The sequence below is a fragment of the Mustela putorius genome, unplaced genomic scaffold (genome assembly GCF_011764305.1).
Source record: "Mustela putorius furo isolate JIRA1106 unplaced genomic scaffold, ASM1176430v1.1 tig00003858_pilon_pilon_pilon, whole genome shotgun sequence".
Taxonomy (NCBI): Eukaryota; Metazoa; Chordata; class Mammalia; order Carnivora; family Mustelidae; genus Mustela; species Mustela putorius.
In genome coordinates, this window is record NW_025422010.1 from 46,394,046 (window position 1) to 46,406,777 (window position 12,732).

Sequence of the window (12,732 nt, forward strand, 5' to 3'; positions counted from 1 at the left end):
CTATATTTCCATATCCTTTTAATCCTTGTTTTTTTTTTTTTTCTATGGTGTTCTACAGATTTACTCTAATGTTTGCAGATGTGTATTTCCTTTTTATCCTCAGTATATGCTGGCTCCTGTTTCTTTCAATTCACGTTATTTCTGTAAAACATTTGGCCACTAGGATTGCACAAATGATGGACTTCTTATTACATCCTTCATGACCCTTAATCTCACAGTTTTTGTCATCTTGTTTATCTGCTGCATTTTGGTTAATCTCATCAGCTCTCTCATTCATTAGCTTGTTTTTCAGCATTATCTGGTCTACTGTTTAAAATACTAATGATGGGGGGCACCTGGGTGGCTCAGTGGGTTAAAGCCTCTGCTTTCGGCTCAGGTCATGATCCCAGGGTCCTGGGATCGAGCCCCACATCGGGCTCTCTGCTCTGCAGGGAGCCTGCTTCCTCTCTCTCTGCCTGCCTCTCTGCCTACTTGTGATCTCTGTCAGATAAATAAAGAAAAAAATCTTAAAAAAATAAAATAAAATACTGGGCGCCTGGGTGGCTCAGTGGGTTAAGCCGCTGCCTTCGGCTCAGGTCATGATCTCAGGGTCCTGGGATCGAGTCCCGCATCGGGCTCTCTGCTCAGTGGGGAGCCTGCTTCCTCCTCTCTCTCTCTGCCTGCCTCTCTGCCTACTTGTGATCTCCCTCTGTCAAATAAATAAATAAAATCTTTTAAAAAAAAATAAATAAAATACTAATGATGGTTTTAATTTTAATAATTATATTTTTCATCTGATTCTTTTTCTAATCTTCCCATTTATTCATTATAGCCTTTTATAAGTCTTTCTAATTTTTAAAAACTCATATAACTATTTTATATTCTATTTTTGATAATTTCAATATTTTAAATCTTTTTTTAAGTCTGAGTTTTTGGATATTGTTGTGTACCTGTTGATTAGCCTGTTTCCTGGAGTCTGTGGCCGAGCTTAGTCTGTGGGAAGATGAAGGACTAAAACTGTGCGGTGCTTCCCTCCAGATAGGATTTGCATTTGCTTCCAGTGAGTCAGCATGAACCCATTTGGTATCACTGTAGCCCCTGAAGGTCCTTGCTGAATGCAGTTGTTTTAGTTTGTCTTATTCTCAGCTCCCTGACCTTGCTACTGTCCTAAGGTTTTGTCTCCAAATGTTTATTGCAGGCATATGCTGTCAGGGAGAACCCCATCTTTCAAGTTTGCTTTTTGCCTGATGCTTCCTGTTCCTTTCCTGCTTTTGTTTCAGCTCAATTTTTTCCCCCCGTGACTGTAGGGGATTGGGGCCTGGAGATTTCCCTTATATAGTTCAACCCACAATGAATTAAAAAGTCTTTTCTCTGGAATCTAGTATTTTGTATTGAAGGAACTCTTAATAAGAGTATTTGTCCCACCATAGTGCAGAAGCGCAAATCTGTTTGGATTTATTTTTTCCATATTATTTGTGCTTCCTGTTTTTCTCTCTTTCTATGCTATGATTCTTTCCCACCCTTTTTCTTATCTTGGTTTTAGATTACTTGAATTTTTTCAATAAATTTTCCCTTGACTGATTTGAGATGTAGACATTCTAAGTACTCTTGATTACCCTTAAAAATTGAACATGCCTAACATCCAAAAATGGTAAATAGATGTACCTTCTCCCAAACAAGATAAAGATGTTAAAATATGTTAATTTTAATTCCTCTAGTTCTTTATTAACCTCCAATTGGATTTATTAGTATTTTATAGAGTTAATGTTTAGGTTTGTGAACATGATTATCTTTTTTTTCTGCTCACCTTTTTTACTTGCATCTCATATATTCATTCCTTCCAAGTAGAATTCACTTTCTGGAACTATGTCTTCAAAACTGCGATTTTTGAGCTGACGTCTTTGGACTGTTTTAAGATATTCACTGTTATCTTTGGAGAGCTGCAGTTTTTATTACATGTCTAGCTACGTATTTGTTCTTATGATGGTTGGGATTTAGGTACTTCCTGAATCTGCAGGTGTATGCCTTCATCAAATCTGGGTTAATTTCAATATTTAAAAATATTTTATTGTGAAGTTTTTATGCAGAAAAGTGCGTAAGTAAGTTAATGGGTAATCATAAGCAAAAATTATGTAACTAGGTCAAGAAATAAAACATTCCAAGTGATCGGGAATTCCAGAGGTTTTTGTTTGTTTTTGGTTATGTAACTGAACTTAAGGGGTTCACTGTTGGGGGTTGAACATCACTTTGAACACAACCTGAGGAAATGATAAAAGCAAAGAACTTTTTATTGCTTGTTACATGTAAGAAGACAGGGAAGTAGCTCACGAAGAACTGTCTCACCATGCTGTTAGTGCAGGAAGCGTTTATTCAGTGTAAGGGCGGGAGCAGGGAGCTTGCGCAGGCACTGTTGGTTCAATTGCTCATGCTTAGCACGTCCAGGGGCTAGTGCATACATCATATGTTCCAAAAATGGCAGAAACTCCACCTATAGAAGGAGATCTTAGTATTATAATGAACTAAAGGTAACTTTAGGACAACTCAGGGAGGCTTCTGCCCTGGTCTTCAGCTCCAGTCCAGCGCAAACTAGCTCAGATACGGAGATCACAAGTGAGACACACCTAGCAAGGGGCTGTCTGGTGAAACACCTACTCCAGCTTAAACTTGGCTGGAACTGTTGGTTCTGCAAAACAAAACATACTCCTTCCCTGCTTTTGTCCCTTCCCCCTCCTTTCTGCGGAGAGCTTTGAGCTCTCTGAGTAGCTTTCCAATGCATCCTACCTAACTGTTGTTTTCTTATTAAATTTACATCTAATTGGCATGTTGTTTCAGGGGTGCAGTACAATTATTTGGTATTTGTATATATTGCAGAATGATCACCACAGTAAGTCTAGCATCTACCACATTCATAGTTACAAAATTTTTTCCTTGTAATGAGAACTTTCAAGATCTAAGGAAGTCCAGAGTTTTTCTTAGCGTTTTATCATGTTGGGAGGGTTTAGTAAATCATTGACCTTGTGGTTAAACTCAGTCTCCAATTCGTCTGGGCTCATACCCTCCCAGGATGTCAGGATGGCTCAAGGTCTCAACATTCTAATCATGTGGCATAAACTGTCTAGGGCCCCCCCAGTGAGTCACCTCATTCGCGTATACCATGATGAATAAAAAAGATACATTATTTGGGAAATTCTAAGGGCTTTAGGAGCTCCATGTCCAGGAACCCTGGACAAGACCAGATAAATTCTACTGCAGAATATTTGGAAATAAGTCTTGAGATGTTTTATGACCCCAAATGTGCCCTACCTTAGTAAGTGTTCTGTGTACATTTGAATGTGTGCTTTGCTGTTGGATGGAATATTGTATAAATGTCAATTAGTTTTATTTAGTTAGTGTTCAAGTCTTCTGTATCCTTACGGATATTTTTGTGCATTAATTATTGAGAAAAGAGTATTTAAATCTCCAACTATAATTATAAATGTATCTTTTTTCTCCTTGCATTTTTTTAATCAATTTTGCTTCTTGTTATTTGAAGACACGTTCAGGGCTATTATGTTTTGAGGAAATGCCCCTTTATCATTCTGAAATGACCTTTAAACCTGATAAATTCTTTGCTCTAAAAACCAGTTTCTTTGTAAGAGCCACTATAGCTTTTTAAAAAAGTAATGTCAGACTGGTGTCTTTTCCTAGGCTTTTAAGGTATTTGTATGTTTATGTAAAAAATGAAGTTTTACATAAGAGACTCAATCTCACAAAACAAACAGGGTTGGGGGGGTAGGGTGGCTGGGTTATGGATATTGGGGAGGGTACGTGCTATGGTGACTGCTGTGAAATGTGAAGCCTGATGATTCATACACCTGTACCCCTGGGGCAAATAATACATTATATGTTAATAAAAAATAAAGTGTTTTAAAAAATTATATTTTAAGGGATTATACAACAGACAGTTGGGTATTGCTTTGTCATTCAGTCTGATATCTTTGCCTTTTAATTGAAGTTTTTGACTATTTAACATGGTGACCAATATAATTTTGTTTAAATCTACCAGTCTGCTGGGGCACCTCGGTGGCTCAGTGGGTTAAAGCCTCTGCCTTCGGCTCGGGTCATGATCCCGGGGTCCTGGGATGGAGCCCCACATTGGGCTCTCTGCTCCGCGGGGAGCCTGCTTCCTCCTCTCTCTCTCTCTGCCTGCCTCTCTGCCTGCTTGTGATCTCTGTCTGTCAAATAACTAAATAAAATCTTAAAAAAAAAAAAAATCTACCAGTCTGCTATTTATTTTCTATTTTTCTCCATTTGTTCTTTGTTCTCCTTTTTTATTTTCTTCTTTAGGGTTTTACTGGGATTATTATTTTTTTAATCATTCTTTTATCTCCTTAATTGGCTTGTTACCTTTGCCATCTTAGTGGTTGCTTTAGTGTGGATATTATAGATCTCTAACTACTACCTTATGTTTAGGGGACTTACACCAATATACTTCCATTTCTCCCCAACTGGCCTTTATGCTATTGTTACCATACATTTTACTCCTCCACACATTGTAACCCCATAATATATATTTTTATTATTTGTATTTTTGCCTTATACTATCAAATTTTAAAGATTATATTTCTTTGTCTTAGAGAGAGAGCATGTGTGTGGGTGGAGAGAGGGAAGAGGGACAGAGAGGGAGAGAGTAGGGAAGGGAGAGAATCTTAAGTAGACTTGACACTGACCATGGAATCCACAATGGAGCTAGTCTCACAGTCTTAACTTCATGACCTGAGCTGAAACCAAGAGTCAGACACTTGGAGTAACCAACTGAGGCACCCCTATACAATCAAATTTTAAAAAGATTTAAAAATAGGGGGGAGGGCGCCTGGGTGGCTCAGTGGGTTAAGCCACTACCTTCAGCTCAGGTCATGATCTCAGGGTCCTAGGGTCGAGTCCCACATCGGGCTCTCTGCTCAGCAGGGGGCCTGCTTCCCTTCCTCTCTCTCTGCCTGCCTCTCTGCCTGCTTGTGATCTCTCTCTCAAATAAATAAATAAAATCTTTAAAAAAAAAAAATAAAAATAAAAATAGGGGGGAAATGCTGTTACATATACCCACATTTCTGGTGCTCCTCATTTTCTTGTGTAGATCCATACTTTCATCTGCTATCTTTTTTTCCCTCCCTATTAGACTTTCTTTAACATATTTTTCTAATGCAAGTTTGCTGGACATGAATTCTTTCAGCATTCCTATGACTTATGTTTTTCTTTTGTCTTTATTTTACCTTTTTTATTTTTTTAAAGATTTTATTTATTTGACAGAAAGAGATCACAAGGCAGAAGGCAGGCAGAGAGACGGGGGGAAGCAGGCTCCCTTCTGAGCAGAGAGCCTGATGTGGGACTCAATCCCAGGACCCTGGGATCATGACTTGAGCCAAAAGCAGAGGCTTAACCCACTGAGCCACCCAGGCGCCCCTACCTTTATTTTTTTTGAAGATAATTTTGCTGGGTGTAGAATTCTAAATTGTATGTGTTTTTTTTTTTTTTAAAGATTTTATTTATTTGACAGAGAGAGATTACAAGTAGGCAGAGAGAGAGAGAGAGAGAAGCAGGCTCCCTGCCGAGCAGAGAGCCCGATGCGGGACTCGATCCCAGGACCCTGAGATCATGACCTGAGCCGAAGGCAGCGGCTTAACCCACTGAGCCACCCAGGCGCCCAAAATTGTATGTGTTTTTTTAATGGGAGAAGGAAGGGGTCTGGTGGCCTTTAAGATTTTCTCTTTATTACTGGTTTTAAGATATTTGATTGTGATATTCTTTGGTATAGTTTTATTTATGTTTGTTGTGCTAAATATTTGTCAAGTTTCTGGAATCTGTTAGTTTATAGTTTTCATCAAATTTGGATTTGTGAGGAGGTTTTTTGCTCTGACTTGTCATAACATAAAATATTTCTGATCCTGTGTCGGTTCAGGAAATAGCTTCCTCTGCTTTTTTCAGGTGGTTCCTTTCCCAGCATTGGGTAGTTTCTTCATATGCATATACTAATCAGTATAATCGAAGACTCAAGAGATATTCTGTGCAGCTCTTGCCAGTACTCTGCTTTATTAACTCTAGTCACCTTGGTGCCTCTAGACTCCTAACTTTGTCTTCCCAGCTCACAGGAGACTGCTAGGATCTCTGACATCCCCCTTCCAGGACTCCACCTTGGAAACTACTTTAGAAAAGTAAGCTAAGGCAGTTGTCAGGCCTCATTTGCAGACTTTTCATTTCATTTCTGCTGTTTTTATATATATATATATTTTTTTTTTTTTGAGAGTAATTTCACATTCTCTAAATGTTCCTTTCTATAGTCTCCTGTTTTTGTTTCTTGGATACAGTATCCTCTTATCTCTCTAAAGTTGTTACTGATAGAGCTTTCCAAGATTTTGTTTTACTACCTAATCTCTCTTGAAGTGGATTTTGTTGATTAAGTGTACAGGACTAAAAGCCTAAGGGAAGCTCTGCTAGTTTTGATAGGACTTCATCGACTTTGAGTTCCATGCAGGATGATCTGTCTGGGCCATTTTTGGGGGGAACTCTTGATGTCAGTATCACTAGATCTTTCCTTTGGGGCTGGGTTATGTTTCTCAAAGATGATACTTAAGGTATCCTGCTTAGTTTAAGGCTGCCTGGCTGCCTGTGTTATAGGAACAAAGTTGGGGAGGATGAACTGAAAATTTCAGCATTCAGTCTACATAGGATTATTTAATCCTGTTCTTTGTATACTTCCTAGGTTCTCAACTAGGCATTGTCCAGTTCAAGAGAACATCTGTTTTACAGAATAAACCTCCAGTTCTCTGTTGGAATGAAGACAATATCAGGATATAATTTTCAGTTACTTTTTACCTACTCCTCTTTACCCAATGCATCATATTGTTAATACAGCATGACTCCTTTGGGGAAAAATTGATTTTATCAGTTAGATGTAATCTCACGATTTTTGAAAGGTGAAAACTGTGACAAAATTTACATGGTGAGGGTGAGATGGAGTCCTGTCTATTTTGAATATTTTCTGCTGACAAGGCTTTGCAAACACGAGTCATTTTTATAATGATATTGCTCAGTCTGTTCTCTAGTTTTCTGGAGATGGAATTTTTATGGAGATGGTGACTGGAATCTTTGTTCCAGTGCCCAGTTACCAGTTCATAGATATCAGGAAGCATTTGCGGAAGTAAAACTAATGATTTCTTGATGTCTGAATTACAGCTGTAATATATGTTCTTGCACATGATACTTCCAGTGTAGACGTAGAAGTAGTAGCTCTTCTGGCAAGATGCCTCCTTAGTATTCTAGGAGACATTCCTTCGCCAAGAACCTGCCCATCCAACAATGTTCTCGGTACCAATTTAGCTGTTTTAAATCCATCCTTTTCTACTTAAAATACCTAGATTGTTTCTTTTCTGTATTGTTCCTAGAATGATACAAAGTTCTATTTCATTTTCTTAAAAACTACTTGAACCTTTTCTTATGCTCTGTATTAAATCAGCTTATTAGTCTTGTCTTTATTTTACTTATTTTAAACATAGCCATGTTAATTCTCTATTAGGTAGTACAAATGTTTGAATTCTTTGGTGGAAGACTAATTCTTTGTCTTATTTATTGTTTCTCCTGGCAACCTATTCATGCTTGTCTTTTTTCTCAGGTATTCTATGATTTTGGATTGTGGGCTCACACTTGTTGGGCTTTATTTGTGGAACTCCTAAAAGGCCAGTGTGTCCCTCCAAAAAATATTTGTACTTGCTTCTGCCAGCCCTTTGAGAAACCATAACCTTGGACCATTTTAATTTCTCGTCTGTACAGTTAAACCCTAGATCTGGACAGACTGTGGGCATATGGTTTTGCAGGGGATATTTTTGCCTTTTCCCCTAAACGCATTCATTTGTCTTTTATTTTATGTTTGGAATATTTTTTTTCCAATTCATGGTTTTACTGAGCGGATAGTCCTCTTAGGTTCCCGGCCCATCTCATCCCAGTTACCTGCCTTGGATGGGCCCAAGGTTTTGTCCTTTGTCTATAAACTTAGATTGATTTATTTTGTTTTCTTGTTTACCACAGGTCTCTCTTTTGTATACTCTTTCCACTTATAAATAAATGAATGAGTTGTGTGAAATTCACTCTCATTTGTTATCTCACTGTATTACCTGTACTGTCTTTTTTTTTTAAACAAAGAGATATAATTCCCATATATAATGAGATATAATCCCCCTTGTTCTCCTATAAAGTTGATTGACATTAACAAAAATGTCTTACAAAGAGCTCTGCTTTTGATATGTAAAGGTGAGCCTCTCATAATCTGGTGATATTTGGGTATCCTTTCTTTCTTAAATTGTATTTATTATATATTAAATTTAAGATACTGAAAAAATATTTTTTAAATATGCTAAAATATTTTGAGGAAACTGTAAACTTCTTTCAGATGTGATTTTGGTCAGGAAGATGGAACTTCTGTAGATATTTTAGGCAAGAAGATTTAATGTAGTATATTAGACGCTTACAAAATCATTGCATTGCTGAAGGAGTGGATTCTGGGGTTGGCCTCTAGAAACTCATCTGAGAGCCAGACAGAACCAGTCCACCAGGTAAGATGTCTTATTTGAAGCCACTGGTGAAACTATGAATTCAGGGAGCTGAAATTAATAGGCTGCCACCACTGCCACTGTTTGACATCTGGAAGGCTGGAGAATGGTTACCTACAATTGTGTCCCAGTAATCGGGAACAAGAAATCAAGAAGATGCTGCTGCCTCTGTCATTGACACACCCACCTTTTGGCACCGAAGAATCTGGCAGGTGGACACTAGAACACAGAAGAAAAGCCTCACTTGTCCTTGTCCTTATCCTTGGTGGCCAGCAGAAACAAAAAAAATAGGAAAAATGGCCTCTGCCTCACTCAACTCTCACGACTTCATCCAATGGATGTAACCTAATTTGCTACTAAAGTCTAGGTGCAGTCAGCTCCTGGGATGCATGCTTTTTTTAGCATTCCATCCTCTTGGATTAGAAGGGAGGTAGAATAAAGATGAGCAAGCCAATACACAGGATCTGTCAGTTATGTGTGTGTGTGTCTGTGTGTTCATGTGCATATATATATATATATATATAAATAGTAATTCATATATAAAATTATATAATTACTATGGAATATATAATTGTATTATATAATAAATTATATAAATTATATATACATATATGTATATTATATATAATAATTATACACACTATTGAATTTTATTGAATTTTGAAGTGGTTACTACAATATGTTTGTGTCATAGTGGCAATTTTTTAAAAAATTTTATTTATTTGACAGAGAGAGATCACAAGTAGGCAGAGAGTCAGGCAGAGAGAGAGGGGTAAGCAGGCTCTCTGCTCAGCAGGGATGCTGAGGCAGATATGGGGCTCGATCCCAGGACCCTGAGATCATGACCTGAGCCAACGGCAGCGGCTTAATCCACTGAGCCACCCAGGTGTCCCTGGCAATTTTTTAAATATCATACTACAAACCCGTACTGTGATAAAATTCAGCCTGCAGTTGACTTATCTAAACCAAACTGTGTGGCTACAGATATACTGAAGTAGAAAAACCTGAGAAGTTGATAGAATATTTAATCTTTACACTTAGCCAGATTATATATGGTATTCTAGTTAACTGTCATCAACTTTTTTGATATAATACCCTAGCAGTAAAAAGAATGGGGAGCCAGATACTCCCAGTATCTTGTATTATTTAACTAGGGATACAAGAATTTAGCTTTAGGCTTGGTATTCGGCCAAATTCAGTTATTTGGTTTTTGGGCAGTTGAATAATCAACTGCTTTAGCATCATTTGTTGCTCTACTGCAATTGTGTATAAAGTTACCATATGATTATATAGGTTGTCGTCATATTTAATCATTGTAAATGATTCTAGTCATAAAAATAAGGTCATCATGTTTAGATTTATTATTAGTATCTGAATGTTCAATTTCAAATATAAGTAAGCTTTCCAGATACAACCAAATAAAATCTCATGAGCTTCCTCTTGTAATTCCATCAGAGTATAAATTTGTAATTGTTATTGCAAAGTAAAATGTTGCAGTAAATGATGAGTATGAAAACCATTTTATGTAGAAAACAATTTTCAGGTGTGCCTGGGTGGCTCAGTGGGTTAAGTCTCTGCCTTGGGCTCAGATCCTCATCTCAGGGTCCTGGGATTGAGTGCCCCATTGGGCTCTCTGCTCAGTGGGGAGACTGCTTCCCCCTCTCTCTGCCTGACTGCCTGCTTGTGATCTCTTTCTCTCTGTCAAATAAATAAAATCCTAAAAAAAAAACAAAACAAAATAATTTTCAACTTATTGACTAGGGAAAGAGGTTAAAAATTAGAAGACGTATGTGTGTTTGTGTGTGTGTAGGTATACAGTATGCATATTGAATTATTACTCAGCCATAAAAAAGCACTAAATCTTGCCATTTGTGAAAACATGGACAGACCTAGAGGGTATTATGCTCAGTGAAGTAAGTCAAGCAGAGAAAAACTAGTACCATATGATTTCATTTACAGTGGAACCTAAAAAAGCAAAACAAACGAAGAAAACAGACTGACAGAGAACAAACTGGTGGTTGCCAGAGGGGAGGGATTTGGAGAATAAGTGAAATAGGTGAAGGGGGGGTGGTTAAGACGTACAAATTGCCAGTTATAAGTCACAGGGAGGAAATGTACAGCACAGGCAGTATAGTCAATAATATTGTAATAATATATGGTGACAGATGGTGACTACACTTATGGTGAGCACTGAGTAATGTATAGAATTGTTGAATCACTCTATTGGATACCTGAAACATATAGCCGTGTATGTAAACAGTACTTCAATAATAAACATTTTAAAAGATTGAGTTAATACGGATAGAGAGAGTACATGTACTCAGTAACTGTGATGAACATATATTCTTTTTGAGTCAACAAAGAAATATGTGGTTATTTGTGTTGTGGTATTATTTGGGTAATCGATTACAGCTACCCAAATTGGGACTGAAGTCGGGGAGCTGTACAACAAAAACCTGAAGTCTATGCTATTGGCTGTTGGATGGTGACAAGGTGAGAAAACTGCTGAGGCTGGAATAATGGTGAGGAAACTCCTTTCTTAAGAAGATGTAATGATGGGGCGCCTGGGTGGCTCAGGGGGTTGAGGCCTCTGCTTTCGGCTCGGGTCATGATCCCGGGGTCCTGGGATAGAGCCCCGCATCAGGTTCTCCGCTCGGAGGGGAGCCTGCTTCTCCCTCTCTCTCTGCCTGCTTCTCTGCCTACTTGTGATCTGTCAAATAAATAAAATAAAATCTTTAAGAAAAAAAAAAGAAGAAGCTGTAACCATGCATATGATAAGACAGCTGTTAGTCCTATCTTAGAAAACAAAATAAACCAAATGAACTTTTTGGCTTTAGGCAAGGATGTCTCCAGGCAAGGTGAAGAAAGTGCCACCTGGTGGTTTTAGGTTGCAAGGGCTAACGTACTACTACAAGCAAGTTGAGCTAGGAAGGGAGGAAGAGAGGAAGCGGCCGGTTAGGTTGCAAGCAAAAGTAGAAGTTAAAGGTTATATTACATAGAGAGCCAGAGCTACTAAACTGGAAAATGAAACTGTTGTCTTATCTCCAGCCAACTCAGCAAAGTCTCAAATTAAGACATGGGCTTACATCCAACATCAAATTGGGTCTATCAGATATTTTGATAAGACTGCTAAGTTAAGGGGCGCCTGGGTGGCTCAGTGGGTTAAGCCGCTGCCTTCGGCTCAGGTCATGATCTCAGGGTCCTGGGATCGAGCCCCACATTGGGCTCTCTGCTCAGCAGGGGGCCTGCTTCCTCCTCTCTCTCTGCCTGCCTCTCTGCCTACTTGTGATCTCTCTCTGTCAAATAAATAAAATCTTTAAAAAAAAAAAAAGAAAAGAAAAAGACTGCTAAGTTAAGGTGGTACTGAGGAGATCTCAGGTGGACAAAAGCCTAAAGGTGTCATCCCACAGAGCCTGATACAAAAAGAGCAATAAGAAAATCTAAAGACGCTATGTTGATACCAATTACAGGTATGGCTTTCCAGACAAGAAAGCTCAAAAGTCTTAAAGAATGTTGTACTAGCAAAAACAACAACTGCTTGGGCTAAACTAAAAGATGATTGCGCTCTAAAAATGTCTCTTGGCCCTTGACTTTCTTTGGCAGGAAGCAGCTTGAGAAAGTTACTAAGTTGCTAATAAAGATCATTTCTTCAAAGAATAAAGGAGGGTGATGGAAAAAGAAGGCAGTCTCAGATAGTATAGCCAAACTGTGGGGAGCAGTGAGTAAGGGGGCAACTCCCAGAGTGCAATTAGAGATTGGGCTCCAATCAGGAAACATTTCCCCATTGCCAGAGAAGTAGGCCCAGTAGGGTATCAGAACTGTGAGGAACTAGCAGCGACGATATGCTTCCCTTGCTTTCCCCTTTCCAGTGAACTATTTACTTATTGCGGTTATTCTAATTATTATATATATATATATATATTGTGTGTGTGTGTGCGCGTCTGCGCGCGCACGTGCAGAGGGGCAGGTTACTTGGCAAGAGGAGCTGCATCTGGGCCTGACATATATCACGAAATCCTAGATTTGAGGGCTGATGCTGTGATTTTATGGGAACTTTGGAATAAGCACAGTGAATATATTGTGCATGTGGAAGGGATATGATTATGGCCAGAGAGTGAGTGAACCATCCTGGGACAGTTGTATTAATGGTCTCACTTCTCCACCTCTCGTATTC

The 12,732-nt window shown here is 38.5% G+C and overlaps 1 protein-coding gene across 1 annotated transcript in view; it reads right to left on the bottom strand.

Annotated features, from left to right (window-relative positions):
* Positions 1-710: 710 nt before the first annotated feature.
* The window catches only part of STARD6 (StAR related lipid transfer domain containing 6), a 39,062-nt gene continuing 27,040 nt past the window's right edge, over positions 711-12,732 (bottom strand). Inside the window, exon 9 of the mRNA XM_045065647.1 lies at positions 711-2,467. The gene's annotated coding sequence lies outside the window, so the exon portion shown is untranslated. The remainder of the gene's footprint in view (positions 2,468-12,732) is intronic.